Source organism: Rhipicephalus sanguineus, unplaced genomic scaffold, assembly GCF_013339695.2.
Source record: "Rhipicephalus sanguineus isolate Rsan-2018 unplaced genomic scaffold, BIME_Rsan_1.4 Seq2422, whole genome shotgun sequence".
NCBI lineage: Eukaryota > Metazoa > Arthropoda > Arachnida > Ixodida > Ixodidae > Rhipicephalus > Rhipicephalus sanguineus.
The window spans coordinates 1-26,713 of record NW_023614849.1 but is presented as its reverse complement, the minus strand read 5'-3'; the positions used below and the strand labels follow the sequence as shown (position 1 = coordinate 26,713).

Sequence of the window (26,713 nt, the reverse complement as noted above, 5' to 3'; positions counted from 1 at the left end):
ACACTGTAAAAATTTTCTTGAAAAAAACAGACATTTTCTGGCAGCTGGCCTGCCAGAAAATTTCTGTTCTCTTTCTGTTTTCTGTTTTTACGTTTTTGTAATTTTACATGTCTCTTCTGTTCCTGCTAACAGAAAATTTCTGTAATTTACATGGTTTTTTCTGTTTTTAGTAACAGAAAATTTCTGTAAATTACATGGTTTTTTCTGTTTTCAGTAACAGAAAATGTCTGTAATGTTACATGTTTTTTTTGTTCTCAGTAACAGTAAATTTCTGCAATTTCAAATAATTTTTTCTGTTTTCAGTAACAGAAAACTTCTGTACCTTTACATGATTTTTTCGGTTCTCACTAACAGAGAGTTTCTGTAATTGTACTACACTTTTGCTTTCTTAGTACAGAAATCTTCTGTGACTTGACAAGTTTTTTTTTTCATTTGTTCAGTACAGGAAGTTTCTGTAATTAAAATGAGCTTTCTGCTTTAAGTACCAAGAAATTTTTGAAATTGCATTTCTTTCTCATCGCAGCAACGTCAGTTGACAAATATTCTGCAATTTGACAGGTTATGCAAACCTAAAATGTATGAGGTGCAAGAACAGAAAATCTCACAAACAGAAAGCACCACAATTTTTTGCATCTGCATTGTCCCCTTTATAGCACGCATCCTCTCACAAATTCGTTAATTCAGTGCACCATAGAGTGAAATGCAAACAAGTTTATTGACATGAAACATAGAAGTTCAGGCAGTTGCCAACATGTGCATTTTGGAATACGAGAGATGCCCACACTATCACAAGCGGTCACTATGCGTTAATCGAAGGTCGCAGGATCGGCCCCTGCCAGCGGCATGTTATCTTTTCGTCCACTTTGCTTTCTTGACATTTGCTTCGTAATGGCTACAAATAACATCCCCTGTACTTGCCTTGGCTTTCTTGTCTGTTGTAATTAATGTTTTGTCTAACAAAGAAAAACAAGGCATTACAATTCCCGCTTCTTTCACTATGCTCACAGTATCACAACGGGTCCAGATTATGAAATCTCCCGGCGATATTGTTCGAGATGGCAGGCACAGATGTTTGAAAGTCAAGTCCTTGAGGAAGGTAATCAATGACGCCACTTTCGGGTTCATGTGCTGTTTCCCTCGTGTATGCTCAGTCTTTGTGCCCTTTCCGGGACTGACAGTGGCAAGTGACCTAAAAAGAAGAGGCAATTCTGTTTAGCAGTCCAGAAGTACCTAAATATTCTTAGATACAATGTAACTACAAAGTTACCCACTAGCTCTTCATTAAGAATAGGCTTTTCTGCATACATCCATGTCTACTTACATTACGTTCACTTTAAATAAAATATTGCCACATAAGTCTAAAATAAAACTCCTAACCTATCTAACACTAAAACTAGAATTTGAACCTTCTAATGTCTAAGTACTGACAGCCAGTATGTTTGTGGATACTCGCAAGCAATATACCATAAAACAGGTAGCTTCTCATTGAAGGGATAATGGTTTAGTTTTAGTAATTTTGTTCCGAAACACTTTCTTTTCCTTTTAACTAAATGAAGCCATCTCAATAAATAAAGGAATTTTTATTTGAGCGATATGCCATACATTTTTTTTCAATGTCACCGGAAAGCTAGAGTTATTGACCAAAGTACTGTGCCCAAGGTTTAGTTTCAATCTCACCTATGAGTGAACTCCAGAGTAAGACTTGCCTCTTTTGGGTAGGCAACGTTGACGCAAAGTCTGCCAGGAATAATATCTTGAACGCCTCTCTAGGACTGGATGCTTGCATGAGAGGAACGTCGTCAATGCAAACTGTGAAGGACTTCGCTGTCAGGAAACCACCACCTGCAAGTTGAAAATTTGGGTTCAAAATTTACTCATATTTAGAAGGGGAGAATAGCATACCTTTCGCAAATATGAAAGGTCAACTTGGCATTTCCTCAAGGTCATCATCCCAGATGGTATCCTTGAATAAAGAAACGAGCATTGATCGAATAAGTAGGCACGAGGCAAAATAGAATTTGTTAATTTGTTAATAACAGGAAACAGCGTGGCAAACGGTACAAGAAAGGCTGACAGGACTTTCTAGTCCCGTTTGCCCGCGCTGTTTTCTGTTATGAAGCCAAGTCAACAAGCTCAAGCTCATACCCTTTTAAAGAATTTGTTAAAACTGGGTGTTTGCACATGTTTTAACACTGCGTACTCTCAAACACTTTGATCGCCCCAGCGATGCTTAACACTCAATGCAAGAAAGAAGATAAAAAATCCACAAGCGATTTTCAAGCTGCATTAGCACCGAATCTCTTGCCCTAAGTGGAAGTGAAATGGCGCATTTTGAAAGTGCTGGTCTGCACCTGCGATGGTTCACTCTATTTTCGGTGTACAATCGAGCCCAGATATATCGAACTCGATGGAGATTGTGAAATAGTTTCATATATAATATTTCGATATTCGAAATTGTGCTCGTAATAAAAACTTAGCACGCCTCTGACAAAAGTGTAAACTTGCGAAAAGACGGCAGATTACCGATTGGCGTATCCGAAAGTAGCAACGTCGATAGGCACACGACGGTGATAAATGATTTATTTGATGAGCAAAAAGCCGATCAGGTCAACGGGGTTCAACGGGTAGCACACGTGAAATGCACAAGAAGGAATAAGTGCTGAATAAAAAAAAAATTGCCGTGGCTTAGCTCGGCTATGCCAGGATAACGTAGCGTTAGCAAAGGTTCAGCTAATTATTCTTAGCTTTCCTGATTGTCTAGGATTAACTTGGTTATCATGCTTACTGCTGCTCCAATGACACACACACGGTATGCGTATGATGTGGCACATGTATATTTATTTTGCCAGGCAACTACTTCGGGATCCGATGAGTTAAGCTTCACCGCTCTTCTGCGCCGTTGAGCAGCATTTGCGCTCTCCTCCATGGCTATACCACACTGGCAAACGCTAGTCACAGGCGCCATAAAGCGGCTCCAGCGCAGTGTCAGACGGCGACTGCACAGCCAAAGCGAATAGCTGCGCGCGCGCCGGCGCCAATACGTCTGCAACGGCTACGACGTCACGCCTCTGGAAAGCGCAGACCGGTGCCGGCTCCTGTGCGTGACATCACTGATCCTCGCATGAGCAGCACGTGTCTTGAGGAGCCACGCGAAACTGGCTCGGCTAGGCCAGTGGAGCTAGCGCTACAAAAGGCCAGTTTGGTGCCGAGAAAGACATACCCTCTAGTCATAGGTAAGCGCTGTAGTCACATTCAAAATCCAGCGCCAAATCACGGCGCCGATACCTCCGATGGAGCCAAAATTCATGAAAAGCCGCCACTTCAAAGCACCCACCCTCCCCCCATGCCAGCGAACGGCGTGCAAGAACAGCCAGCGTGTTTCGAATAAGTAAGCGCTTACACTACATTCAAGATCCAGCGTCAAATCACGGCGCCGATACCTTCGACGGAGCGCGCATTCATCAAATGCCACCACTTCTTCAAAGCTCAAACTCTCCCCCCACGCCAGCGAACGGCGTGCAAGAACAGCCAGCGCGTTTCGAACAAGTAAGCGCTTACACTACATTCAAGATCCAGCGTCATATCACGGCGCCGTACCTTCGACGGAGCGCCATCAAATGCAACCACTTCTTCAAAGCTCAAACCCTCCCCCCACGCCAGCGAAACGCGTGCAAGAACAGCCAGCGTGTTTCGAACAAGTAAGCGCTTACACCACATTCGAAATTCAGCGTTAAATCACGGCACCGATACCTTCGACGGAGCGCGCATTCATCAAAGGCCGCCACTTCTTCAAAGCACCCACCCTTCCCCCACGCCGGAGAAACGCGTACCCGAACAGCCAGCGGACTTCGAACAAAGAACCTGACGCCTGACGCCGTCTCAAACGACACTGCTTTCACCGGCGCGTCTGCCGACGACGCCGAACTGGCTCAACGTCTTTGCCGAGCCGCTGCTGTACTATGAACAGATGAGTCATGTCCAACTCTCCCGAACCCAGGCGTGAACCAAATAAGCGCGCAGAGGCCTGTGGGTCGGCCAGTCAACGAAGAAGCCAGTGAGCCAGAAGTGAAGAAAGACACTCTATCAGACTGTGGCACTGAAAATGACTTATCTGTCGCCACGCATACATATCTTGTAGTAACGCAAAGTTCAAAAAAAAAAAGAAAAGAAAGGAAACAGAAAAAGGGAAGGAACAAATGACAGGCGCTACAGTCTCTACGCTACGCGTGCGCGGACTTCCTGCACGTGTGGTGCAGTGCACTGAGGCCTTGGGCGCTGGCGTCGCGTTCGATATATCGAATGTACAGTGAAGAGGAGCACTATATTTGCGTGAACTAGCCCAACATATCTGCATGGGATTTTACAACTGTTTGAAATGCGCAACAATTCGTGTGGTTCGATATATGCGTGTTCGACTGCATTTTTTTCGATAAGTGCTGTTCATGTAGAGGAGGGCACAGAATCGTTGCGGTAATATGAAACTGGTTGAGGCGCTGCGTTGCGTCACTTTTTTTTTTAATTTCGAGAGTTTGCCCAACGTCATACATACTTAAATATACAGGTAGAGGCCGGCTTCCGCTATATACATCAACAATGCTCTATGGTGGGGCCCATAGAGCCACAAATCATAATCTGGTGGTCTTGTCGGATGAAGGCCCACTGTTCTCAGGTAGCGCCGCCGTATCTGATTCAGGCCAGGGCATGTCCACAACAGGTGCTTGATTGTAACCGCGGACGCTTCGGTGGTACAGAATGGGCAAGTATCCCCAAATGGTCCATGCAGATGTTGTGGCCAGGCATATGAGACCGACGGAGTAAGTGCCGCCCCCACACGAAGTCTCCGCAACACCACCTCCTCCTGGCGGGTAAGCCCGCCTGGGAGGTTTGAACCGCACGGTGGAATTAAATCTCGTGTGGTGCGGCGGAGAATCTCCTTGCGGTTGAGGAACTCACCCCGGGGATCACTCGGGAAAGGCGCTTCTAGAGTACGTGGCAGCTCACTGTGGGTGGCGGTGTCAGCTTGTATGTGAGCAGAAATGGTGTCCCGTGGTATCCACTGTATCCTTATCTGGCCAGGCATCTGTGCAGTTATACGCTGTATATCACCTGCGAAAGTGTGCGCGTTATATACCTTGCGGAGCTCCTTTATGGCTGATGTAGAGTCTGTGCGTATTATAGTAAAGGATGACGATGATTATATTTTCGAACAGAATCTCGAACGATACAAGTCAATAGGCAGACATTACCGCTCCGGTGTCAAAGACCCTCTATAGCGTGCGCACGCTCGGCACCGCGAGGCTACGCTATTCAAACGTACAGCACAAAGGCCGGCACGACCGGCGCGTCCGGCGTCCGTCGGCGCGCCGCGCCTCTGCTGCAGCTGGCGCGAGGTGCGACATGCTGCATTCGGCGCCGGCGATGTTACCCAAAGAACACAGTACCCAAAGCCTGACTTCACGGTGTCTGCATTTCTTCGTTCTTCGTGACGAAGGGACGCCGGGCGTGCTGAATTGCGCATGCGTCAAGTCGACGTAGTGCTTGGTTGGCTCGGTTTCCGCGTTAACGTAACGTGACGAACCAATGAACGTGACGTCGCCAACTTCTGCTGACGCTGGTTGACGCGAACGCTGCGCTGGGCTATAAAGGGCCGTTTATAACGAGGCTGGCAAAGCAGAACAAAAATCACGCATCATAGCAATCAAAGAACGCACGCGATCCGCATAAATGGGACTCATTCCGCCAACGCCACATGACACGAACACATTCTTTGATGGCAACATTAGCGGAGCCCCTGCTTCGGTGCGCCTAAACTAGCTCCTTACACATCAGACAACGGACGAACACATTGCAGTGTGACGCAATCTCGCGCATTCAACGCCTGAACTGGGCGTGCACGATAGTACGCTCTGCACGGTAACAACGAAGCACACTGCGCAGACGGCGGCAGCCGTTTGGCACATTTCAAATGGCAGTACTGCTCTGCTTACACCTCCTGCCGCACGGCTAAGCGCAGCAGCACAGCTAAATACGACGTGCACTAGCAACCAACGTTTCTAAAACCATTGGTTCAAAAAACGTTGCTAACTGCGTATGGCTACACGAGCCGTTGTCATCGAGCGTTATAGCAACCAGGGTGTCGGAACGAAATGTTTTTCGTTTCGGTTTTAGTTTCGTTCCACCGCGAAAAGTTCCGTTCCGTTTCTGTTCCGGAATGAAAAAAAAATGTTCCGTAGCGGTTCGTAACGGTTTTTTTGCGCAAAAATTTGAAGTTGAGGTAATCGTAAAGAACATTGGATTTGTGATGTAGTGACTTGCCCTCCTCTTCGGAAAGTGGGACAAGGGTAAAACACGTTCTTTAGAGGAGCGGAAGCAACTCTACCACGAATTCCTGCCAACTTGCACACAGCAGTATTAATTTCAAAGTCGTAGTATTTATTTTCTCAAAAGACAAATACGATTTTTTTAGTAGACTCAGTGCTTTGTTTCAAGGGAGTGAGCACGACCTCAGAAGCAGCACGTCACTGAGTGTACTCTCTGATGTCCGAGACCGCTGTTCTGATAAAAGGATCGCCAGGCCTGCGGGGAACACGCAGCACAGTCACAGCGAAAGCTGGAAGAGCGGACTTTGTAGAGCCCGTTGTAGATTCTCTCGGGGCAACTATAATAAAAGTACACATGCAAGGTACCCACTACGCCATAAATCATCGTAATTTTTCTCAAGTATTATAGTTCCTACTATGCAATTTTTTGTCATTTTTTTTGAGAAACGTGGTACCCGCTACACATCTGTATAAGTCAGTGCAATTTGTGCTGTAGCTGATGACGATGAGGAATTATGGCTGAGCACTTTGCAGTGGGTGGGAACTTGCAGTGTTGCGGAATGGGAGCCTCCGTACCATTCCAGTTAAATTCCGGGGAATTAGGACTTGCCGCCATTCCATTCCTTTCAATTCCTCGCAATGAAAAAACTTAGCCCATTCCCACTCCGGGAATGGCTGGGCAGTTCAATTCCATTCCTCTAATTCCTCAAAGTAGGATAGGCATCTTGATAGTTTTATCGAGTCAAGAATGAACGCCCCATAAAGCTGGTGCCATCAGATGCATTAAGAACTGCAGAAGTACGCAAAACACGTTGCTAAGGTCGAAGGATTGTAGCTTGGTCACATCTCGTGCAGTAGAACCACCGTACTAATTCCCATAGGGACAGTTCTTCCGCTACCTATAGTACTTGCATGGTCAGCATGTGTTAACGAATGGTGTTGTTTTAATAATGTTTAAGCTTAAATGCGCCAATGCTAAAATGACGACATAGCGTATTTTTATGCTGAAAAAAGTAGTATTCAAGAAGACTAAGCCGTTTTACCACGCGTCTGGAGCGGTCGTGAATGCGGAGAAAACTAAGATTTGGTTAATATGGGGAACAAAACCCTCTTGATTTGCTGGTATTAGTTGGAACAGTGCACCTCTCGGGCACCTTGTGCCTTTGCATCGAATACGGAACACTGGGCCGCACTGCTCGTCAGCGCGCCTCGCAAGCATGGATGTGGTGAGGAGAGCTTTCTGTGTTCGCCTGTGCGCAGGTATGCAGTGTCTTTGTTGTCGCAAAGGTTATTCACGTGTGTCAGGTACTAAACTGCTCGTGAGATAAAGGTCAGGCTGTGCATAGAGTATTCGCTACTTTCGTGTGGGGGTATCAATGCGAACAAACGCGCAGGGGTAGTTTGTTTCTCCCTTCAGTACCTGCTGGGATAATGAATTTGTTTGTACACTAACTTATGCCTCTTTTTCTAGTAGGCACGTTGCTTATAAATGTACCATACTTGTAATCAGCGAAGCCATTTTAAAAATACTGCTTTATTGTTAAATTCGAGGCCCTGACTTACTAATGTTTGAAGTTTGAAAAACAGCACGTAGACGAAAACGTGCTCTATTTTCGGAAAAAGATGTAATTCCATTCCTATTCCACTGCGTGAAAAAGGCGCTTAATTCCATTCTCATCCCATTCCTCCAAGCGTTGCCCCCATTCCATTCCGGGGTTGCGAAAATGTGGAATGATTTCAGAGTCATTTCACTTCTGGAGTGGCAACTCCGCAACACTTGTGGGAAGCATTAAACCACACACTTTGCGCTATTCGCATTGTGTGATGACTGGTTGTTATTTTACTTTTCTGCCACGCTATATTACATATGTTAACACGATTCCCCACCCGACATGGCGCCTCGACAGAGTATTTTTGCGAAGGAGTTACAAGCACCAGCGTGGCACTGTGGTGAAAGACCCGACTGCCACGCCGAGGGCGCGGGTTAAAATCCCATCCAACCCTAGAAATATGTTTCTCATTCAATTTTTTTCTTATTTCACGCGATAGCGGTCACGGACACCGGCGGCGGCGGACAACTATGGCCCCAAAATCAGCTGTTGTGATCTCATAACAGCTTTCGCTGTAACAAACTTCAGCGCCGACTCCATTTGTCCCTCTCCATTTTGCCTGCGTGACAGGCGCGCAAAAGTCCACTTGCCTTAATATAAACATCTCTGGTTGCCACTGTTTTCGTTTTCCGCACAATTTCAACATATCTTTGCTTTGAAATTCCTGCCTGAGGTACGCGCTAGTACTGTGCCCTGAGATATGCTCACATTGCACGAGCTCACTTGTTCCGGATCGCGAAGTTTTCTCGTGAACCGAAAAACGATTGAAAAAATTTCGGTTTCACTCCGGAACGAAATAATATATAAAGTTTCGGTTACGTTTTCGTTCCGGTCAAAAATATCGTTTTTTTCGTTTTTCGTTTTTGGTTTTCGTTCCGTTCCGACACCCTGATAGCAACAACATAATCACGTAATAGCACTTCAGTAACACATAATAGAGTTCAGTAGTCACATAAAGCAGCAAGGGAACTCTTACTCACCTGATGGACGAACTGTAACAAAGCGCAGTGGTTCAATGGCAGCAGACCGTCGACGAGGAAACAACGAGGAGCATCAGTTGGTCCAGTCTATAAAGAAGAAACGAGGCCTAGCAGCATGAAATTTGAATCTGTGCATTGAAGCGCGCCGAAAGCAAGGACCGCAACATGTACAAATACGCATATTACTTGAAACAAAATTAATTGCTACCGTTGGCTTACTTCCTAAAATATAAACAATTTATTACTTGGTGCAGTCCATTTTTTATAGTTGTTTTTCAAGTACTAAGAGACACGTGATCAATTGTCTGTAAAGCGCTGACCTTAAAGACAGAAATTGCCTGTTTTTTTCAGGTACACATTTCTGTTAAGAGCAAATAACAGAAATTCTCTGTGTGACCACAGACATTTTCTGTAATGATGTCTGTACTTTTACATATATTTTTTACAGTGTAACTCTGTGGCGCAGGAGTCGGAGGTTGCTGGTGGTACTCAGGCATCACCTCGGCAATTTCCTGCTCAATTGCTCGTCGGAGGGGAGGAAGAAGGGTCGTCGACGACTGTTGAACGTGCGGCGGGTGGGCGAAGGCCAGGAGAGAGAACTGGCGTGCGATTTCCTCGCGCACGAATGCCTTCACTTCTGCCAGCAGCGTGGCCTGGTCAGGTATGGCCGCCAAGCCAGCAAGCTCGTCGTCACGTGATGGAGAGCGACGGGTCATCGAACGTTGCCGGCGGAGCTCCTCGTAGCTCTGGCACAGTGTTATGACCTCGGCCACGGTGGAAGGGTTTTTGCGAGCAACATGGTGAAGGCATCGTCGTCAATGCCCTTCATAATGTTCCGGATCTTGTCAGATTCGGACATGGTGCCGTTGGCTTTCTTACACAAGTCCAGGACGTCTTCAATATAACTGGTGAAACGTTCACCGGCCTGCTGAGCTCGTTCGCGTAAGCGCTGTTCTGCTTGCAGCTTACGAACTGCAGGGCGGCCAAAAACGTTGATGACAGCGGTCTTGAAATCCGACCAACTCGCAAAATCGGACGCGTGGTTGTCGTACCACAAGCTCGCTACTCCCGCGAGGTAGAAGACCAAGTTGCTCAACTTGCCTGCTTCGTCCCATTTGTTGGGTACGCTCACGCGCTCGTAAATAGCGAGCCAGTCCTCCACGTCGGTGCCATCGGCGCCAGTGAAGATAGGTGGATCGCGGATGCGTGGGACACCGGGACATGTGGTCGGTGTGGGAGGCGGAGTTTGCTGAGCGGCGTCTTGAGGCATGGTAGACGGCAGAGTACGGGAACGAAGCTCCAGGGGCATCGAATGGGAGCACAGCACTCTCCACCAATTTGTTAAGCTGTTTATTGGACAGCACTCGGGGACAATGAGCTATGGCGACAGTCAAGGCAAAGGCACGGGCTCTGAGCGCGAGCGGCGTTTAGAAGAGGACGACCCACTAGGAGCCGCTGGAGAGCGCAACCGTTAAACAGTACCAATTGCTTCGCCACAATATATATATATATATATATATATATATATATATATATATATATATATATATACACAAAAGTCCCAAAGAAAAATGAGTCAGAGAAATGCTTCCGAAGCGGGGAATCGAACCAGCGCTCTCTTTCTCCGCAGCAGGTGGCTGCGGAGAAATATTCGAAATATTCGAATATTCGCACATCGCTAGGCGTTTTCCATAAAAATTGTTTGTAAATGGAAGATCAAAATTTTGTAATGTGGCGCGTCTAGTAAGGCGGCAAGAGGAACAAAAGAATGACATTTGATATCCTTCAAAATATAAATGTTGTGTGAATAACTCACCAAAATAAACTTTCCCATTCGGAGAACATGAACTCAGTGCAGGGAGTGTTGTGCAGTTTTACGGTTACAATAAAACGTATGATGGGTTGTTGAGTGCCAGAATTTTAAGTTAGCCTATTCACACTAGGACCGAGGGGTATGTTACATTTTAGATTCAACTGCCGAAATCAAAGCATTTGATTACATTGATTAATATAAAATCTAATTTTGTCCATAGACCAAATCATGTGGACTTCGCGCTGCGCTCACAAGTTTGTTATTTATTCACATTTTTCTTCCTGATCGAAAACACGTCGGCACACATGCACATACTTGTAAAGAAACCTGGGCACCACGTACGAATAGCACAGTCGGAATAAACGGTATATTTTATTTGAATCAGACAATCTGTCACATATATAAAAAAAAAACTTTGAAAGCAGTAACAATAGGTATTATGTTTGTGAGATACTTCCTAGAACATCTTGCAACGGTATGTGATAGTCCCTAGGAACCCATTGACAAGCAAACCTTGCTTGTGCACGCTCAATTGAAAAGACAGCCATGGGAGAGAGAGAGAGACATAACTTTATTTGTATCCTTGCTGGGGTCAAGGGAGGTGGGGGCCGGGAGACTAGCCCTACGGAAGCCCCCCTTCCTCAGGCGGCGGCCAGACCTTATGTCTTGGCGGCGTCATCGGCCAGCCGGACAGCCAAGAGTTGGTCATCCGGGCAGGCGCTGAGCAGCACAGCCTCCCACTGCTCGGGCGTGGTCATCTTAAGTTTAGGGTTCTTGCATGGGAAAAGACTTGCTTACATGGCACTGCGCACGTAAAATGTGATATAGCTGCTGCAACTCTTGAATTCTGTTCATACATGCACGGAGGCGATATGCGAGCTAAAGAATATATTTCGCGGCCTACTGGCAGTGTGTTTTGTTTCAGGGTTCAATATATCACGATGGGCAACCTAATGCAAGACTGAAAATACCCTGTAGTTCGAGCTGCAGTCACATCGCTTTTCGTGGATGTGGATTCGAGAACTGAGGTCCACTTTAGGAATTGTACCGCTACAGATGTGACAGACAAGCGTAGCTACCCGCCGAGTGAATACGCTTATGAAGCGAAAGGTTATCTCTTCGTATAAATCTCTTCCCGCATATGTCGCACCCATGAGGTCTCTCACCGGTGTGGGTCAGAACATGCCTCTTCAGCGTACTCCACTGCGCGAATGAAGCGGAACGAAGGTGGCAGAGATACGGCTTTTCGCCCGTATGCGTGCGGGTGTGGCCGGTTAGTCCTTGTTTCAATTTAAACGAGCGGCCGCAGAACTGACAACTAAACTTCTTCACACCCCAGTGAACAACCTTATGCTGCGAATGTTGCAGCTCGATCTGAAACTCTTCCCCAAATGTCGCACTTGTGAGGTCGCTCACCTGTGTGGCTTACAACGTGCCCCTTCAGCGTGTTCAAGTGCGCGAACGTAGCGGGACACAGGTGGCAGGTGTAGGGCTTCTCGCCAGTGTGCGTGCGCGATTGGCTCCGGAGTGCGTTTCTTCCGGAAAAGTTTAGGCCACACACGTGGCAGGCGACCGTCTTCTTCCCCGAATGAGTCACTGCGTGGGAGGCTAAGTTTCTTTTCGCGGCGAATCTCCTTCCGCAGACGTTTCACTGATGCGGTCTTTCGCCGGTGTGCGTTAACATGTGCCGTTTCAAAGTGTCGCTGCTGGTGAACGTGGCCAGGCACAACGAACACTCGAAGGGCCTCTCGCCCCTGTGCGTGCGATTATGGATCACCAGCTTGCTCTTTCGCGAGTATTTCCTGCCGCACACGCCACACCCGTACTGTTTATCGCGTACGTGGGCATACAGTGGGCTCGAAGCTGTAACCTGCGGTTGAAGACTTTCTCACATACGGGGCACTGCGAGGACCTCATGGCCGTAGGCTTGCCGCCTCTTTCAGGTTGGGAGACGCTGCGACTGAAAAAAAATTGTTTTTTATTGATATGGTGATAAAAAGATGTTGCCGCACAAATAGGGCGCTCGCTAGTTCTAGGCTCTCGAATGCATCGAACATACAAAGCAACAAACAAACATAGAAACTGTAGGATATTAAAAAAATAAAACCCACACATATATGTCAAACAACAGCGTCATAACCTAAAAGAAAATGTCCGAAATGCCATTAATAAAGTCTCTTTACTGTCTATAGTCATCATGAAGATGAATCCTCACATATGGGCAACAGAGTAGTCAAACCATCGTGATATGTACGACGTACATATAATAAGTAGGATATATATATATATATAGTAAATAAAGTTAAAATGGAAACATGAATGCCTTAATAATTGCCAGCAATGCACCTACCTTCAAGAAAGCGTTGTATTGCTTTTAAAGCGTATGTAAGGCTCTCGTCTGCCATGGGCCCAGAATATTTTTGTTGAACAACTTCAAAGCGCCAAAAACCGCCTGGCCTGCGCTGAAACCGCAGCACAGTCACAGCGAAAGCTGGAAGATGATGATGATTATTGGGGTTTTGTGGCGCAAGGGCCATGAGTGGCCAAAGAGCGCCATGTCTATTATGTGGTGTTAGCGATGACCAATGATTACGATGACCGGGTGTATTGTGGCTGTATAGAGGCCTAAAATCACGTGCTTTAAAGAAGCGTAAAAGATGTGTATACAGTATAAAATTATGGCAGTGATAAGTGGTGTGATCTATGGGTGTGGGATAAATGGCGAGTGATCATGGTATTTACAAGTGAGAGGCGGGATAACAGCACGAGTGCTTCCTCAAGGCCTTTGCGCCCAAAGGCCGGGAGGCAGGTGCTTCCTTTGATAGAGTTACCGCAGCAACAGCCTCAGTCATGAGACCGCGCTACGGGCGCCTGGAAAAATAACGTTGAAATTATGTACATCTTTTAGATACTCAAAGAGGGACTGATATTTAAAAAGTGGTTCTCTGCCAATGAACATACCGGGATGAAGTGGGAACTGCAGGTATATTGATGAAAAATGCTTTTTTCTGAGAGCGTCTAGCTCTGTGCATTGCAGTAGGGTGTGGAGTACAGTTAGTGGCTCGCCACAGTGATCACACAGAGGTGGGTCGCCTCCAGACAAAAGATATGAATGTGTACTATGTATGTGGCCTATCCTCAGTCTGCAAAGTGTAACTTCTGTGTAGCGTGACTTCGATACCGGCGGCCAATTACCCAGGTGCGGTTTGACAACGTGTAGCTTATTTCTTGTCTGCGTATCCCATGTGCTCTGCCAAAAGGCCCTGATCTTTCTTTTGAGGAAGGGTTTTAAATCTAGTGGGGGAATAGCTACGTGTGTATTGGGACTGTTTTCGTGGGCGGATACTGCTAGGTGATCCGCCAACACGTTGCCTGGAATCTCGCGGTGCCCTGGCACCCAGCACACTACAACATGTTGTTCGAGTGTATATATAGTGCATAAAAGAGAGTATAGCGAGACAAGGACAGGGTTTTTGTGTTTTTTAAGAGTTTTTAAAGCTTTCACCACGCTTAGGGAATCCGTGTAAATAACTGCCTTTTGTAGTTTTGATTGTTTTATGTGCTTAACAGCCGCAAGTATCGCGTAAGCTTCCGCTGTGAAGATACTTGAGTTTGGGTGCAGAGTACCGGAATCGGAAAAGGATGGACCAACCGCTGCGTACGACACAGAAGTATTGGACTTTGAGACGTCTGTAAAGAATTCAGGACAAGTGTACTTGTGCTGGAGTTCGAGAAAGTGTGTACGGATATGTGCAAGTGGCGCGTGCTTGGTAACTTCCACGAAAGAAACATCACAATCTATAAGCTGCCACTGCCACGGCGGGAGATGTGGAGCGGGAGCCATTAGAGAGTGTTCGAGAAGTGGCACACCCGTTTCTACAGCTAGGCCCCTCACGCGGAGCGAGTAGGGCTCTGTCATCGAAGGACGGTTGTCGAAAAGGGCAGAGCTGGACAAATCATTGATTGTGGAGTGTGAGGGCTGTTCCTTGTTGGCGTTTACCTTCAGAAAATATACAAATGATAAGTAGGATCTCTGTAGGTGGAGCGACCACTCGTTCGATTCGGCGTAGAGGCTTTCTACAGGGCTAGTTCGAAAGGCGCCCGTAGATAGTCGAATGCCTAGATGGTGGACAGGGTCAAGCATCTTTAGGGCGCTTGGCGTCGCAGATTGATAGATTATTGCCCCGTAGTCTAGGCGAGTGCGTATGAGGCTTTTATACAAGTTCATCAGACACTTTTTGTCACTACCCCACGTAGTGTGTGACAACACCTTTAGAACATTCATTGTTTTTATGCATTTGTTCTTTAAATGCTTAATGTGTGATACGAACGTCAGCTTACTATCCAGGATAAGGCCTAGGAATTTGTGCTCCGTCTTTACGGAGAGATGTTGACCATGCAGGTCAATATCTGGATCAGGATAAAGGCCTCTCTTTCGAGAGAACAGGACACAGGTGCTTTTTTGAGGATTAAGACTAAAACCATTCTCATCTGCCCATTTGGAGATCTTGTTCAGCCCTAGTTGGACCTGCCGCTCACATATGGAAAGGTTGCACGATTTAAAACCGACCTGGACATCGTCGACATATGTGCAGTAAAACATATTTCGTGGAATGCAAAGACGCAAGGAATTCATTTTGATAATAAAGAGTGTACAGCTGAGTACACCTCCCTGTGGCACTCCAGTTTCTTGAAGGAATGGTATTGATAGAACATTTCCTACTCGGACACGGAACGTACGATCCGACAAGTAGCTCTCTATTATATCTAGCATTCTACCACGTACACCAAGGTGGGACAGGTCTCTTAATATTCCAAAGCGCCATGTGGTGTCGTAAGCCTTTTCCATATCGAGGAACACAGAAAGGAAGAACTGCTTGTGTACAAAAGCGTCACGGATTTGTGCCTCGATACGTAACAGGTGGTCGGTCGTGGATCTACCCTCGCGAAATCCGCACTGGTACGGGTCAAGTAGATTGTTTGTTTCCAGGAAATATATAAGACGGCGGTTTATCATCTTTTCAAAAAGTTTGCACAGGCAGCTTGTTAGTGCGATCGGCCTGTAGCTCGTAACGGAGGATGGATCCTTGTCCTGTTTAAGAATAGGAATGACAATGGCCTCTTTCCAAGACGAGGGGATTTCGCCGGAGAACCAGATAGCATTATACAAAAAAAGTAGGGTTCTTTGCGTTTCGGCAGGCAGGTTTTTCAACATGTCGTATACCACACGGTCAGAACCTGGAGCGGAATTACTGCAGCTGTTAAGCGATACCTGGAGCTCAGCTAAGCTGAAGGGTTGGTTGTATGCCTCGTGGTTTGTACATTTCCGCTCTAGTTTTTGTTTTTCTATTCTTGTTTTGTACCGTTGGAAGACTTCAGAGTAATGCGCGGAACTAGACACTTGTTCGAAGTGTGCGCCGAGGAAGTTTGCCTGGTCTTCCAGGGTGTCGCCTTGTGTGTTTACTAGAGGAAGTGAATGTACTTGCCGCCCTGCTACCCTACTAACCATGTTCCAGACTTTAGCCTCCTGTGTATACGAATTGATCCCCGTTAAAAACTTCTCCCAACTTTCTCTTCTTGCCTGTCGGCGCGTTCTCCTGCCTTGAGATTTTATGTTTTTAAAACTGTCAAGGTTCTCGGCTGTCGGAGAGTCCCGAAGCAACCTCCATGCTTTGTTTTGTTTTTTTGCGCGCCTTCCGGCATTCATTGTTCCACCATGGGACCCGTCGTTTGCCAGACAGTCCACTTGTTTGTGGGATACATTTGGTGGCAGCATTAATCAAAAAAGCTGTGAAGTAGTCTACAGCTGCACCTATGCTTAAATCACACATGTCTGTCCAACTTAAGAGAGCAGTCTTACCAAACTGTTCCCAATCGGCTTTGTCGATGTGCCATTTGGGAACCTGTGGGGGACATTCATTTACTATTTGTGTGCTCAGAACAATAGGAAAGTGGTCACTTCCGTAAGGGTTCTTAATCACTTTCCATTTAAGTAGGGATAGAAGCGATGGAGATGTAATGCTGAGATCTATAGACGAGTATGTATTGTTAGCGAGGCTGTAATATGTTGGGTCTTTCTGATTCAACAGACAAGCGCCCGAAGAGAAAAGGAATTGTTCAATTAGACGACCTCGCGCATCGCACCGAGAATCGCCCCATAGATTGCTATGTGCATTAAAGTCTCCAAGTACAAGGTAAGGTTCCGGAATTTCATCTATTAAGGACTGGAATTCATGTTTTTGCAGGTGGTAGTGTGGAGGTATGTAAAGAGAGCAAATGGTGACGAGTTTGTTCAAAAGAACCACTCGAACACCCACTGCCTCCAGGGACGTTTGTAGTGGTAAATGTGTACATGCTACTGATTGGTTGACTATAATGGCTACACCACCGGATGATACCATGGCATCATCTCGGTCCTTTCGAAAAATGAGGTAGTTGCGTAGAAAGTTTTTGTGTTGTGGTTTTAAATGTGTCTCTTGTACACACAGCACTTTTGGATTGAGTTCGTGAAGGAGTTCTTGAATGTCATCGAGGTTTCGCAGAAGGCCTCGGATGTTCCACGGTAATATTTCTGTGTGCATATTAATGATAAAAAGGTGCTGTGTGTACAGTAAGGAAGTGTGGAGTGTTCAAGTGAAATACTTTGTTTCAGGAGGCAGGACGGTCGTCCGGCCCCGTTATTGGCTTTTTTGTTTTCTTGGCGCGGTCCAGAGAACTGCGCCGGTGTTTCGGCACCAGGGGTGCCGATACCGTGTCCATTGCCTCCTCGGAGGCACTGGATGCCCGCACGGTCGGGCTAGTGGCTCGAGTTTCGGGCCTCGTCTGGCGTGACGAGGCCTTGAGACCCGACGGCCCTGGAGTCGCCGGTCCCTGTTCGCTAGTTGGCGGAGTAGACTTGACTACTGCCGCCGTGGGGGCAGGCGCCACAGCCGACGGTTCGCTCTGCGCAGACCGAGAGAGTGGCGGGGGCCGATGCGTCGCGGCCCCCCGGCGCGCCGCATCAGCGTAAGGTGTGGTGTGAAAAGGTGAGCACCTCTTACGGGCTTCATGGAAAGAAATGTTTTCTTTGTACTTCAATGTGATGATGTCCTTTTCTTTTTTCCAGCTTGGACATGAACGTGAGTATGCAGGATGGTTGCCGTTACAGTTGACGCAGTGTGGTGGCTCAGCACAGTTGTCGGAGGGGTGGCCTTGTACACCGCATTTAGGACAAGTTTGATGACCACGGCAGCTGAGTGATCCGTGGCCGAATCTCTGGCATTGGAAGCAACGTCTGGGGTTAGGAATGTATTGTCTGACATTTAATTTTATGTAGCCTGTTTCAATAGTTTGGGGAACAACACTGGTTGCAAATGTGAGAATCAGGTGTTTCGTTGGGATTTCTTTTCCTTCTCTTCTAATAACGATTCGTTTCACATCAGTCACGTTCTGGCTTTTCCATCCCTCTAGCAGTTCAGCTTCAGACAAGTCAAGGAGGTCTACTTCAGAAACGACACCGCGTGAGGTGTTCATGGACCTATGGGGTGACACTGTAATGGCTATGCTTCCAAGTGATACGAGAGTGCTGAGTTTTTCATGCTGTTGTTTCGCTGTGACTTCGAGAAGGAGGTCACCGCTCGCCATTTTGGTTACCTTGTAGCCCGGCCCTAAGGCTTCGGTCAAGGATTTTGCAACTGTGAATGGAGAGATAGTTCTTGCGAGTTTGTCAGGGTTCTGGCTGTGAAGGACATGGAATTTTGGAAACGTTTCAGTTGGTCGGGTCAGAGAATTAAGTATTTCATCGGTGCGTACCCTCTTTTGAGGGTAACGATCAAGGAGACGGGGGAATGGAGCTCTTTCCATTATAGTTGTGTGTGTTTCGGCAGCAGTGGCGGCCACCCACCATGGAGTCCAACTTGGGGACGCTGCAGCACTTATGAAGTAAGGCTGCAGACGCCAGCCGTACAATGCCGCTATAACCTAATATATTATGTCCAAGAGAGGACACATATACACGTTTAACCCGGGCCGCCTACGAAAATGGGGAAGTAACAGAAGAGATTAGAAGACAGGACAGCGAGGAAGGAAGATAGGAAGGCGAAAGATCAGAGAGGGAGATAGGAAAAGGCGACCGCCGATTTCCCCTGGGAAAGCTGGAAGAGCGGCGTTTCTAGAGCCCGTTGTAAGCTCTCTTGGGGCTACAATACAAGTACACTAGAAAGGTACCCACTACGCCATAAATCACAATTTTTGTGAAATTAGGAAGCACCTACTAAGCCATTATTCTTCAATCTGCAGAGTAGCGAGGCACCAGCTGCACATCTGTAAGGCATTATGTGCACTTTGTTGACGCGACGACTGATGACCATGAAGAATTATGGCTCAGCCCTTTGTAATGGGTTGGAAGCTTTAAACGGCCCACAAGTTATGTAATTTGCATTGGGTGACGCCCGGTCGCTATTTCCCTCTCCCGTCATGCTGTATAACATACGTTGACGTGAGTGAAAGATGGGGGGGGTCGAATAACTCCTGCCGCGAGTCTTATATTTCATGAGTGTAAGCTTCACCCACACAGACTGTGGGCAACGCGCTGCGCAGGCCTCGCCGTGATGTGTAGGAAGCTTCGCGATTGTATTGGAACAATCTGTTAAGATTGCGCGCCGCACGAGAATGTTCCAGCTTTGTCGAGAGATAACGCCGCCACCAGCGATATCGCTGGAAAGTTCGATAGCGCCTGTATAAAAGCCGACGCGCTTGACTGCTCGTCAGTTGATCGACGGACGACGCCCTGTGCGCCGCTATCATTGTACAGCGTGTATTGCTGTAGTTCTAGTTCTCATTTTCCCGGCCACAAGTTCGGCCAAATAAACAGTTTCATTCTGCAAACGCCGACTGCTGTCTTCGTCGACGTCACGACCACGTGACATCTGGTGGAGGTGCTGCTTCATGATCCGGACACCACCGCGGAGCGCTGACCCAAGCCCAATTCGCGAAGACGACTCTAAGGACAACCCGAATCCTCGAACCAGCCGCGGCAGAAGGGACTACAACCAGAGTACGGGCTCCTTCCCGAAAACGCCAGGCAGCCGAAGACCGTCACATCGACCGCCGAGACGATGACTGACGCAGTGCCCCCTACGGCGATCGTGATGCAGCCACCCAGGGAGCCGCCGACGTTCCGTGGTTCGCCATGTGAAGACCCCGAGACTTGGCTCGAGACCTTTGAAAGGGTCTCAACATTTAATAACTGGAACTGCGAGGACAAGCTGCGCCACGTATACTTCTACCTAGAAGACGCCGCGAGGACGTGGTTCGAGAATCGAGAATCCGCCCTACAAACATGGGATCTCTTTCGGACGACGTTCCTAAGCACGTTCACGAGCGTGGTCCGCAAGCAACGGGCCGCGGCTATGCTGGAGACCACTGTGCAGCTGCCCAATGAAAATATTGCCATCTACACGGAAGAGATGAATCGCCTGTTTCGACACGCCGACCCAAGTATGCCCGAAGAGAAGAAAGTGAGGTTCCTCATGCGGGGTGTCAAACAGGAACTCTTCGCTGGATTGATAAGGAACCCGCCGAAGACGGTCGCTGAATTTGCATCGGAGGCTTCCACGATCGAGAAAACGCTTGAGATGCGAACGCGGCAATACAACCGCAGCTTCTCGGCTACAAGCTACGCCGACGTTCAAGCCCTAGGACCCGCCGACCTGCTTGAGACGATTCGAGCAATCGTGCAAGAGGAGTTGCGAAAAATTCTACCTCCGTCGCAACCTCAAGTAGAGTCCATCGCCGACGTCGTGCGCCAGGAGATCCAGCATTCACTCGGCGCGCCTCAGCTAGCCGAGCCGCAGCCGCAAGCTGTTAGCTATGCTGCTGCAGCCCGCCGTCATGCTCCTTCTCCACGCCCCCGCCAAGACGCCACACCGCCGCAGTACCGTCGCCAGACGCCGCCACCGACGCCCTACCGACCACCTGTCGGCCAGCGCAACACCCCGAGAAAAACCGATGTCTGGCGTGCCCCCGACAACCGCCCGCTCTGCTACCACTGCGGAGAGGCCGGCCACACGTACCGCCGCTGCCAGTACCGACAGATGGGACTACGCGGATTCGCTATCAACGCGCCGCGCCCGCAGACAGGCGAACGGCCGCGCGACATCAACGACTACCTCACCTGAACACAGTGGCAAGAACGACGACCTTCCCGCTCGCCGTCGCCCGGCCGCTACATGTCACCGCACCGCCGGCCGTACACTGGCCCAAACCGGGGCCGGTCGCCTAGCCCGTATCCGGAAAACTAAGGGCAGCAACCGATGGAGGTGCGGTTGCTGAACGACGAAATGCTGAAGATCCTCCGCCGTCGACGACGACGCCGCGACGAAGTTCCGAGCCCCCGCCGCACGCCGAACGACGTCCTGAAGACGAAACTTTGCGACCGGAAGCAGACCTGACGACGCAACGCGGAAGCAGCAGTGCAAACCGACGCAGCCGTGACCCGACGCCGCGATGTAACCGCAACGCAAGACGGCGGACTAGCGACCTCGACGTTCTGATCGACGGCCACAACATCACCGCTCTCGTCGATACTGGAGCCGACTATTCCGTCATCAGTGGGCCGTTCGCAGCACAGTTGAAGAAAGTTAGGACTGCTTGGGAAGGCCCCGAAATCCGGACCGCTGGAGGCCATCTGATAACGCCGATTGGTGTCTGCAATGCACGAGTCACCATCAATAACCGGACTTATCCTGCGAGCTTTGTAATTTTACAAAACTGCTCCAGGGATGTGATACTGGGAATGGACTTCCTAAGTGACCACGGCGCCGTCATCGACCTGAGGTCTGAGTCGATAACACTGAACTCAGACAAAGTGCTCCCGCCCCAGGCGATGCCACGCAACCATGCATTTGAATGTGATAGAAGAGCAGGTGACCATTCCGCCGCGCTCCAGCGTCATTATTTCCGTCGGCACCGAAAAACCTGCGAACCTTGAAGGCGTCATCGAGGGCGATCAGGCCAAACAAGACCAGCTCAAAACCCTGCTCTTGCAATACAAGGACTGTTTCTCGTCGTCATCGCGGGTCCGACAAACGCCCCTTGCGAAGCACCGCATTATAACAGAAGAAAATTCTCGACCACTCCGTCAGAGCCCATACAGAGTCTCTACTCGAGAGCGCGACGCGATAAAGAAACAAGTCGAAGAGATGCTATGCGACAACATCATCCAGCCGTCCAAGAGTCCGTGGACGTCACCCGTGGTGTTAGTGAAGAAGAAGGACGGGACACTGCGCTTCTGCGTTCACTATCAGCGCCTGAACAAAATCACGAAGAAGCACGCGTACCCCATCCTACGGATAGATGACACCCTGGATCGACTTCACAACGCGACGCACTTTTCGTCGATGGACCTCAAGACCGGCTACTGGCAAATCGAAGTCGACGAGAGAGACCGAGAAAAGACTGCCTTTATAACACCCGACGGCCTCATTGAGTTCAAGGTCATGCCTTTCGGTCTTTGCTCGGCACCTGCGACGTTCCAGCGTGTCATGGACACCGTACTGGCCGGATTGAAGTGGCAGACGTGCCTTGTGTATTTGGACGACGTCGTCGTGTTTTCCTCGACCTTCGACGAGCATCTCCGGCGGCTTGAGGCAGTACTTCAAGCAATCAAGGCCTCTGGACTGACCCTGAAGCCAGAAAAGTGCAGATTCGCGTATGACGAGCTCTTGTTTCTGGGTCATGTGATCAGCAAGTCTGGAGTGCGCCCAGACCAGCGGAAAACAGCTGCCATCGCCGACTTTGCGCCACCCACCGACAAGAAGGCCGTGCGCCGATTTCTCGGCTTATGTGCCTATTACCGACGCTTCGTCAAAAACTTTTCACGGATCGCCGAACCGCTGACGCTTCTCACGAAGAATAACGTGGAATTCAGCTGGGAAACGGCGCAAGTGCAAGCATTTCAAGAACTTAAACGACGCCTGCACACGCCACCCACAGTTGCGCATTTCGACGATCGCGCCGATACGGAAATACACACCGACGCAAGCAGCGTAGGACTCGGTGCCGTCCTTGTGCAAAAGACTGACGGGCTTGAAAGGGTTATCAGTTATGCTAGCCGGTCACTATCCAAGGCAGAAGAAAACTATTCCACAACAGAAAAGGAATGCCTTGCCATTCTCTGGGCTACGTCAAAGTTTCGCCCCTACCTCTATGGCAGGCCCTTCAAAGTTGTCAGTGACCATCACGCCTTATGTTGGCTAGCTAACTTGAAGGACCCTTCAGGTCGTCTCGCACGATGGAGTCTCAGGCTTCAAGAATTCGATATTACCGTCGTGTACAAGTCTGGACAAAAACACTCTGACGCCGACTGCCTGCCTCGTGCACCCGTCGACGCGCCGCCGCAAGACGACGACGATGACTGCTTCCTCGGAACTATAAGTGCCGACGACTTCGCCGAAAGGCAACGGGCCGACGCGGAACTGGGGGGCCTTATTGAGTACCTCGAGTGCAAGACCGCCGTGGTTCCGAAGGTATTCAAGCGATGACTGCTGTCGTTTTTCTTACGGAACGGCGTTCTCCAGAAGAAGAACTTCTCGCCACTTCGAACCGACTACCTTCTCGTCGTGCCCTCATCATTGCGACCAGAAGTCCTCCAGGCCCTACACGACGACGCGACGGCTGGACACCTCGGTGTTTCCCGAACGCTCGCCAGAGTGCAGGAAAAATACTGCTGGCCACGCCTTGCTGCCGACGTCGCCCACTACGTTAAGACTTGCCGAGATTGCCAGCGACGGAAGACAACGCCGACTAGGCCAGCGGACTTCTGCAGCCAATCGATCCACCTCACCGGCCGTTCCAGCAAATGGGGATGGACCTACTGGGGCCGTTCCCGACGTCCACTTCCGGCAACAAATGGATCGTCGTAGCGACTGACTACCTCACCCGCTACGCCGAGACAAAGGCCTTGCCCAAAGGGAGTGCCGCCGAGGTTGCCAAGTTCTTCGTGGAGAACATCGTCTTGCGTCATGGCACCCCAGAGGTCCTCATCACAGACAGAGGTACCGCCTTTACTGCGGACCTAACTCAGGTGATCTTGAAGTACAGCGAGACGAGCCACCGCCGCACCACCGCCTACCACCCGCAGACCAATGGCCTCACCGAGCGTCTAAATAAGACCATCGCCGACATGCTCGCCATGTACGTCGACGTTGAGCACAAGACGTGGGACGCCGTCCTTCCATATGTGACCTTCGCTTACAACACGGCCGTCCAAGGAACGACGCAGATGACGCCGTACAAGTTGGTCTACGGAAGGAGCCCGGCGACGACGCTCGACGCCACGTTACCCAACGTCACCGACGAAGAAAATGTCGACGCCGCCGCTTACTTACAACGTGCCGAAGAAGCTCGACAGCTGGCCCGCCTGCGCATCAAGACTCAGCAGCACACCGACAGCCGTCGCTACAATCTTCGACGACGCTTCGTCGAGTACCAGCCCGGCGACCGTGTCTGGGTCTGGACGCCAATACGACGACGCGGACTGAGCGAGAAGCTTCTTCGACGATACTTCGGACCGTACAGGGTACTTCGACGTCTCGGCGTACTCGACTACGAGGTTGTCCCCGACGGCATCACGAACTCCCAGAGGCGCCGAGCTCGACCCGAGGTCGTGCATGTGGTGCGCCTTAAACCGTACTATGCTCGTTAGCGCACCTGAGGACTCTAATGTTTGCTTTCTTTATTAGTTTTCTTTAGTATTGCATGTATTCATGTTCTGTTTTTAAGCATCGGGACGATGCTTTTTCAGAGGGGGCATTGCAGCGAGTCTTATATTTCATGAGTGTAAGGTTCACCCACAAAGACTGGGCAACGCGCTGCGCAGGCCTTGCCGTGATGTGTAGGAAGCTTCGCGATTGTTTTGGAACAATCTGTTAAGATTGCGCGCCGCACGAGAATGTTCCAGCTTTCTTATTTCGAGCGATAGTGGTTACGGACACCGGCGGCGGACACCTACGGCGCCAAAAACGGCCGGTGAAATGATCTCATAACAGCTTTCGCTGTAAAAAAACAAGACCAGACGAATAAGAGTAGACACGAGGAGCGCTGAACGGTCTGCGGTCAAATACCATTAGTTCTGATTTACACATTCAGAATGGCAGAGACATATTAGATCGAAAGGAGGGCAATTTTTTCAAGGAATTCCTTTCGTTGTTAGACAAAGCTTATTAAATCCCGCATACAAATATGCTAAGGAAAGCATTGGAGACATTCACTGATATATTTATTGGTGTTGTAGTAATTATTGCTCAATTGGCGGACCATTCGATGCGTAATTCGAAGGTTGCCGGCTTATATTCCACCGACGGAAAGGGTGATTTTGCTTCCACTTGAATTAGTTTTAATTCACAACGTCCGTACTACAGTAAAAACAACAATTATAGTCACCTGTGCTCTCATTGGCCTAAATGTCTGTCGGAATCATTTGGTAGAGACATCCTAGAATTGAAGATAGTTTTTCATTGCTCATTTAAAAAAACAACAATCAGCTATTTTCACCTGGGTTAGCTAGCTCTGTAAATATGATAAATGAGGTCATTTCATGTCACAGTGGGCAAAAGCGAAGTCTTGCGAGATACGTCCCGCTGGGCTTGACTGATATCACCCTCAAAATTCATACACAGACTCGTATAAGAGCCGTACCTTCAAGCAAGCATACCGAGACTGAGAAAAGTGACTATAACTCATCCAGCAAAACCGGGCAAACAGATATCAACCCCAATCATACCGTATGATATAACGTCGTGTTGTAAATGCCAGCCAAATATCCACATATTGCAACGTGCGAATTTCAAGTGATTGTCAAAGTATTTAAAAGGGACATCGAACACCATGCATGACCGTTAAAATGACTGCAAAATGCTAGAGGCCCGTGTACTGGTGCGATGTCAGTGCACGTTAAAGAACGCGAGATGGTCGAAATTTCCGGAGTCCTCGAGTACGGCATGCCTGATAATCAAATTGCGCTTTTGGAAGATAAAGACCGCACATATAATAATAAGATGACTGTGCAGGAATGTGCTGGGCAACTGAGCACAAGTCGTAGTAGCAGCGATAGCCAAGACGAATGAACGATTGTGCTTGAATTCATAGTGATGTAGAAACAGTGGTGTTCAATTTTCTGATGGCGGTGCGCTATCACGGATACATGAAAAGAGCGGCGCATTTTACAAGACTACTCTAAATCAGACAAAGCTGCCCGGCACCGTGCAAAGGGAGCATTTCTTCAGAATTAGGAGAAAACTTAGCCCGTAATATGCGAGGCTATGCGGTACAACCAATGTAAGCTACATAGGTCAGCTTACGGATGCATACGAGAGGCCCACGTCTGAAGTGTCGCAGCAGACTGCCAGAACTGACACTGTTTTTCGTTCCTGCGCCGCAGGATTAGGCCTGGGATATTGCACCTCAGTGGTGCAACACACTGCTCCTAAAATACCAATAGCTACGCCAAGTTAGCATATTTGTGCTGCGAAAACAGTTATGACTGCTCCAAAGCGCTGCTTTTTCTGCTCCCAAACCTGTTCCAAAAGGTGAAAAGTACTTCCATCAATGTATCACAGTACCTTGGAAGAGTACATGAAAACTACTCCTGGTGACATGCAGGTTAGTGAGTGCGTGCCGCAACTTGCAACATGTTAGGTGAAAGCGGCTATCCCCTCAGTCGAGTGCTTCGGTGCTTGCCTAAAATATTTTGTTCTTGTCTGCTGAAGTCATTTTTTGTAATATTCTTAGTATGAATGCAGAAGGATGGACAGCAGACCTAAGGGGAATTTCATGCAGCACGTCACTGAATTTTCTCTCGGGCAAATTGTTGAACAGCCTAGCGACGGAAGATTCTGCTCGATTTTTGCTCATGTGGTTCATATTATTTATCACATATAAGAGAAAAAACGCATCACGACATACGTTTGCTATAATCATTTTTTTTAGTTCAAAATTATTCTGAACTGCCAG

The 26,713-nt window shown here is 48.6% G+C and overlaps 1 long non-coding RNA gene across 1 annotated transcript; it reads right to left on the bottom strand.

Moving 5' to 3' along the window:
* Window positions 1–1,108: 1,108 nt before the first annotated feature.
* Window positions 1,109–9,012, bottom strand: LOC125756600 (uncharacterized). Its single transcript, XR_007414625.1, has 3 exons — window positions 8,911–9,012; window positions 1,678–1,963; window positions 1,109–1,189 (listed from the first exon to the last, which is right to left on the bottom strand). It is a non-coding gene; the product is annotated as an uncharacterized LOC125756600 (long non-coding RNA).
* Between the last annotated feature and the right edge of the window lie 17,701 nt (window positions 9,013–26,713).